We start from the raw sequence: 7098 nt of genomic DNA, 5'->3' as shown, positions 1-7098 counted from the left end.
CAGTGTTCAAGATGCCGTCTACCTGCTGTGTTATAAACTGCAATAGTCGTTCTCACGATAGAAGTGGCGTAAAGCTTAAGAACGGAAAATCCTTTTATCGTTTTCCAGCGTGGAAAAATAATACTACAAGCCATGTTTCAGAGGTGACAAAAAGGTGACGAATGGCATGGATAGCAGCAGTAAGGAGGCCCAAGATTACCTTCGATAACGCTCCACCACACATGATGGTGTGTTCAAAGCATTTTCACAAAGGTAAGTTACCATTACTCTCTGTAAATGTTATTTTTGTGAGCAAATAACCAGCGTGTTTTGTTTGATTTAACTAGACCATTAGATTTGACATTAGGCCAATGTTAACTGTTAACTGGCATGAAATGGCTAGAAAATGAGCTTAAGTTACCAATGTACTAAAGCGTAACGTTAATCAGTTTTAAATGTTGTACATCTAGGCTACATAGCAATTTATTTGGTGACTGTGTTTGCAGGCAAACCTGCCTATGAAATGTTGGAGTGTGATCCTGACTGGGCCCCTTCTTTATACCTCGGCCATACTGAGGTCAAAGCTACGAACACAGACCGGTTCAAGCGGTTTAGGAGAAGAGCGACGAGGTCACAACAACAGCAACCCCCATCGCTAGGCACTGACAACACTGGTCCTGAGGCTGATTTGGATAATGCAGCACCTTTATACCCAGGTAAATAGTAAAAGAATACAATATATGTTGCCCCCTGTTTATATCTAATCTGGATTACTTTGGAATAAAGGTTGTGATGTGACATTCAGTAACATTCATTTCAATTGTTACTGTCAGACAACACTACACCTGCAACTGAGATGGAAGGTCCCGTGAATCCACCCCCATCGCCGGGCACTGTCCACATTGGTCATGAGACTGAGTTGAATGAAGCAGCACATTTGTTCTTAGGTAAATATTGGTAACAGACGCAAGTACACCAGAGGTTTCAAAATTTTCAATTTTAGTACAATGCAAATACATTAAAGAACCATATATGTGTACTACTGGGCATTAACATGTTTCATGAAGCGGAAGATGGAATAACCTATCACAGAAAAATTTCTGCATTCTTACATTTTCACTTAGTCTGTTTATAAACTGTTTTCCCCCCAAAAAAAACATTCCCCACAAGGACAAGTATTTCGGATATTGCCATCTTTGTGGGGATATTTTGGCCCTATAATGTATAGGGTTGCACGCACAGTCGCACACACACTCTCTCTTTCTCTCTCTCTCTCTCCCTCTTCTCTCACACACTAACACACTCTCTCTCTTCTCACACACACACACACACACACTCGTGGAACATTTTTATCCAGATTATACTGTTTTGAAAAAAGTGGGCCCTGAGCATCAGGCAAGTACAGAGATTTACAGTGTATGCTTCTTAATGTTATTACAATCAGACTACTCTGCACACGTGGCTGAGATGGAAGGACAAGAGACTCAGCCCCTGCCCCTGCCACCAACCCCAGACAATGCAGGGAGAGAGGAAGATATGGAAACTGAAACATCAGGGGATGATGGTGCTCCAGTGGGGAATGCAGATGAACAGCAGATGTGCATCATGTGTGGCCTCAGACTCAAAGAAATAATCCGCTTGCAGGAGGAGAATCGAAAACTGAAGGGAGAGCTCTCTAAAAAGGCCCTGGATGAGATTTTTCTCAAAGACAATGATTCAAAGGTGAAGTACTACACTGGCCTTCCATCTTTCAGTCTATTGATGGGTGTGCTGATACAAATCATTCCCAGTCTACCAAAAACAAAAGAAAGAAAACTCTCCCATTTTCAAATGCGCCTCCTGACCCTTATGCGCTTAAGACTTGATCTGCCTGTTGAACATGTTGCACACCTCTTTGACATTAGCCGACAAACCGCATCCAATCTGTTCATTGAGACCATCAATGTACTGCATGCACACCTCAGCCCTTTCGTGTACTGGCCAAAGCGACATTTTATACAGGCAAGTATGCCACATCAGTATGTAGAGATGTTTGGTAATCGTGTTACTGTTATTATTGACTGCTTTGAGCTTTTCATAGAAAGGGCACAAAATCTACGTGCAAAGGCACAGACATATTCAAACTACAAAAGCAGGCACACAATGAAATATCTCATTGGCATAACACCACAAGGTACTATTTCTTTCATTTCCAAAGGGTGGGGGGCGCGTGCCAGTGATAAGCAGATCACAGAGAACTGTGGCTTTCTTCAGAAGCTCTCGCCTGGAGACCTAGTGTTAGCGGACCGTGGATTTGATATTAAAGAAAGTGTTGCCCTTGTGGGTGCTACACTGAAAATACCTGCCTTCACCAGGGGCCACAGCCAACTTAATGCAAAAGATGTTGAATAGACCAGGAAGTTAGCTCATGTCAGGATCCACGTGGAGCGAGTGATAGGGTGTATGCGCTCTAAGTTTAACATATTAAATGACACTATACGCCTGGGATTTGTGGTGCCTTGTGAGGGGGAGGATAAGACTTTGCTGGATAAAATTGTGGTTGTGTGCTGTGCTTTGACCAATATGTGTCCAAGTATTGTTGTGAAGCCGTCGTGTTAGAATTATACACCATGCTCACATCTAACATGAAAATGTTTTTCTTTTTTTTTCAAAAGATGTTTTTATGTCACTTCTCACATGTAATGATTCTGAGCAATCTCTGTAAATAAAATACACAAAGACTGAATGAATTTCTGCCTCATTTATCTGTATTAAGGAAGAATTGTGCAAAATCAGTGTTATTTGGTTGCAAACACATTTGCATTACTTAAATAGTAGTAAAAGCCAACTTAATTCCAGTTTCTTTACATATTTAACATATATATATACATTTACATGAAGACATTTACATTATTAAGGCTCCATAGAAAAGATAACTGGAAATGTATGAGGTAGGTTGTTGGTGATAAGTCACTGACATGTGCAAGCATCGCATTGCCATAACTCTTCTCTGGCTGGTGCGCTGCTGAATCCTACGCAACCTAAATGGAACCACTGTATAGGACAGTTCTGATTATCACAAGCAACCATGTCATCAAGCTCTTCAGGCTGTCTGCAAAAGCACCACAACACAGCCTTTTCACATGCCCTTCTTTTGGGCTGGGGTGTGTTACCTGGCGTAAGTGTGGCAAATGGTGTTTTGATTGTGTTTTTTCGTGCTCGTTTTTTGATTTTTTCTGTGGGCTGTGAATGAAATAATGGCACAGGTAGGTCAGCTGAAGGGGGGGTGCTGGTAGGGGCTGGTGGGACAACCTTGTGCTTGGGTGTTTTACCTGGCTGTAATGTGGCCAATGTTTTTCTGACTGTGTTGTGTGCTCGTTTTTTGGGTTTGTCTGTGGGCTGGGAATCGGCTGATGGCACAGGTAGCTCAGCTGAAGGCACAGGGGGTGGGGGTTGAGTGTAGTGACGGGCTACAAGCTCAGGTAAGACAACCGTGTTAAAAAAAATTTGTGCGGTTGGCAAAAGTGTCTCCCAAAGTTCTATGTCAGGCATGACACGCTTGCAAGACTTTTGGTCGTCCAAACAACAAAGTCACAGAAATGTGACTCGGTGACAAAGATCTGGGTTTGTACCTGTTTATAGTACTTGTGGGTCTGCTTCAACTCCATCCTTCCTTCTGTGAACTGCAGACAAAACTCCTTGTCAGTACATGCCTGCAGAATGTTATGGTCCTGGTGCTTAAAAGGGCATTTAATCTCCACACATCCTTTCCCGCAACATGCACAATGCACAAGTGCATCAGGAGTCGCACCTATTTCGGGGAAAGAAGGGTTGATTATGAATCCACAGTGTTCCACTTTCATGTCCCTGTGCCGCAGCTCCGTCTGTGTGATGTAGGAGAACCTTGCCGTATCCTCTTTTTCTCTCCCCCATTTAATAGCCTCTGGGCAATTGTCAGTCTTTCTCAGTGAATGTTTCTGTGGATAGCACACCTTCTCCACAGTTGACTTTGCTGGTCTGGTTATGGAGGTGGAGACAACAGCGTGTATGATGGAGGCGGTTATCCTTCCAGCCCGTGTGCTGTGCCATATGTCAGACCTGTGCTGCTATCTTGTGTTCTTTTCCAGTGCAGCTACCTCTGTGGCTGTCACTGCCACAAGGTTTGTCAGGCCCTCACAGTGTTGAAGCAGGACCGACAATTCACAGCCATCCATTCGTGGGTCGCGAAGACGCAGCAGTGACTTAGGCAGGACACATGGCTGAATGGGGTCAGCATAGAGGTGGCAGAATTCCTCCATTACAGAGCACAGTCCGGACCTGTGTGCATGCATGAGTTCTGTGAGGGGTTTTAAATTGGCAAGTGTCTTCTGCGGCAAACATGTGCCACCTGAGCGGGTCCGGATCTTGGGTGCTGTGCTCGTGTCTCCACAGACTGCCGATCAAGTGCATTTTTTCGGGCTGAGCTTGTTGTAAAGTCAATAGTATGGCCAGGCACTCCCCGCACTTTGGTTATATTTGAGGGCATCACCCAGTATGCTTCAACATCTGTTGGAGTTACATTTCCCCGCAGACGCACAGCTGCATCGATCTTGTACAGGAGGGCTGCCACATGTGCGCACTTCTCGGCCATGCCAGCCATACAAGTGCAGTGAGCGCTCTCCACTTCCCCACATGCTGTAAGGATGACCCATGGCTGTAGGGGCTTCTGGCTGAGTCGCATGGAGTGATTCACCTAAGACAATAAAAGCATTATTAATAGCTTGTAGAGAAAATAATAGTACCATTAAAAACACATATGATTTTCTTTTTTAATCAATGTAGAATATGTATCTCTGCTCTGAGGACAAGAAATTAAAATCAATGCGATATGATTAATGTTCAAAAAGATGGAACCCACAGACTGTTTTGAAATGAGGTTTGATAAATATGTTTTGCTTTTAAAACTGTGTGTGTTTGGTTGGGTGACAGTTGTAGGTTACAGTTTGACAAAAGTTTAGAATGTGATAAAAGCACAATGTTGTGTTTTATTGCGAGTGTACACATATGTAAACACTTTGCAGTTTGAATGACGTCCTCTATGAGTCGTGGAACGCTCCTTTTTCGGCCAGGACCCGTTCCCACGTCTCCACCTCTCTCGCGTTGGTGGACGGCGCCACCGAGAGAGGCTACTCCTCCATCCCTCCGGTCGAGGACTCGGTAGCAGCACACCTTTGCCCGCCCTCCGCGAGATGGCGGTCTAAGCCTGTGCTCCCATCTAAGGCCTGTAGAGCGACTTCTGCCTATGTTGGCCGCGCCTATTCCGCCGCCGGCCAAGCCGCATCTGCTCTGCACTCCATGGCCGTTTTACAGATCTTACAAGCGGACCTTCTTCGGGAGTGGGATGAGAAAGGCAGGCACCCAGAGGCTGTTACTGATCTACGAAGCGCGACAGACCTCGCCCTTCGCGCTACCAAAGCTGCAGCTCAAGCCCTAGGGAAGTGCATGGCCTCGCTGACTGTGACCGAGAGACACCTGTGGCTAACGCTAGCCGACATGGGAGAAGCAGAGCGCTCCACGTTCCTCAACGCACCGCTCTCTCCGACCGGTCTCTTCGGCTCCGCGGTGAGTGGCATTGTTGACCGCTTCTCAGAAGTCCAGAAAGCCACTCAAGCCATGAACCTCTTCCTGCCGCGCTGCGCTTAGCTCCTCTGCAGGCCGCTCACGTGATCAGCCTCCTGCACGAGCCTCTTCACAGCGGCCAGCTCAACAATCTCAGACTTCTCAGCGTCGACAGGGCGGCCGCCCTCGATCAGCGCTCAGACAGCCGCCGCAGACCGCCGCCCCGCGGGCCTCGATTTAAGGTAACGCTGAAACCAGAGCAACCGAAGTCTTCCTAACTTTGTTGAACAAACGACGGCTCAGTCCCGCCGTGGCCGGACCACCGTCAAAGCTTTGCCCCTGTCAGTCCCCTTCTCTCAGGCTACTACAGTGGTGAATTTAGCAGCCAACAAGCCGGTGACACTGCCCGCTTGCTCTGCACTCAAACGCCGCTTTCACGGCGACCCAAATAAATCTTGTAAAGAGCAAACATGTCTTATGTGTAGAAAATGTGCCCACAACCCAGTGTTCGCCCCTACACACAAGCATAACACATCCCGTGCCCCTATCAGAGCACGCTCTCATAAAGCTGTTACTGAACCGCTCGAAGCGCCAGAGTCAATGAAGGCGCTCACAAATGCGTGCGCGCTCCATTCTCTGGCCGCTCTGTCACACGCACCAGCCCTATGTGTAGAAAATGTGCCCACAATCCAGTGTTCACTTCTGCACACAAGCACTGCATGTCTCGTGTCCCCACCAGAGCACGCTCACATAAAGCGGTTACGAACTACTCGAGCGCTAGAGTCAATAAATGCGCCCACGAATACGTCGCGCGCTCCATTCTCTGCCCGCTCTGTTACACGGCCAGCAAACATTCCTCTGTGTGTAAGTCCAGTGCCCATGACTATGCTTAGCGATCACGTAACAGATGTGACTCTTTCCCCATTCATTCCAATCGGAAGTCACTCACAAAACAGCCTGTTCATGCTGTCTGCGAGCAATCATGCATGAACACACTAAACGCGCCACACATTTTGTTCAGCTCTGTGTGCGGCAATCAGAGCGAATTGGCCATTCACCTCTAGCTACGCTCAAAGCGTGGGAAGCTATTCCAGGGATATCCAAGTGGGTGTTAAGCACAATACAACAGGGCTATTTGCTACAGTTCGATCGCCGCCCTCCGCTTCAGAGCTGGCTCGAAACCACTGTGAACACGGAAGCAGCTTGCATGCTTCGTTCAGAAATAGCAAGCCTTCTGTGCAAAAGGGCCATAGAGAAAGTGCCACCCTCTCTGAGCGAAGTCGGGCTTTACAGCCGTTATTTTCTTGTTCCCAAGAAAGACAGCGGCCTCAGACCCATATTAGATCTCAGGGTTTTGAACAAGGTGCTTGCAAAAAGACCGCTCAAAATGCTTACAATCAGGAAACTCCTCGCGCATGATGCGCCAGAGGGACTGGTTTATTTCTCTCGATCTGAAAGATGCATACTATCAGATTTAGATAAATCCCCGCCACAGGCCATTCTTGAGATTCGCCCGACGGCCAGGTTTATCAATACACCGTC

The 7098-nt window shown here is 46.9% G+C and overlaps 1 pseudogene; it reads left to right on the top strand.

The window, feature by feature from the left end:
• The first annotated feature begins 502 nt into the window (after positions 1-502).
• LOC127650858 (uncharacterized) lies at positions 503-2562 on the top strand (annotated as a pseudogene).
• The last annotated feature ends 4536 nt before the right edge of the window (positions 2563-7098 follow it).

Source organism: Xyrauchen texanus, chromosome 10 (assembly GCF_025860055.1).
Source record: "Xyrauchen texanus isolate HMW12.3.18 chromosome 10, RBS_HiC_50CHRs, whole genome shotgun sequence".
Lineage (NCBI taxonomy): Eukaryota > Metazoa > Chordata > Actinopteri > Cypriniformes > Catostomidae > Xyrauchen > Xyrauchen texanus.
Note: the sequence above shows the minus strand (reverse complement) of the source record. Positions and strands in the feature narration are given on the sequence as shown.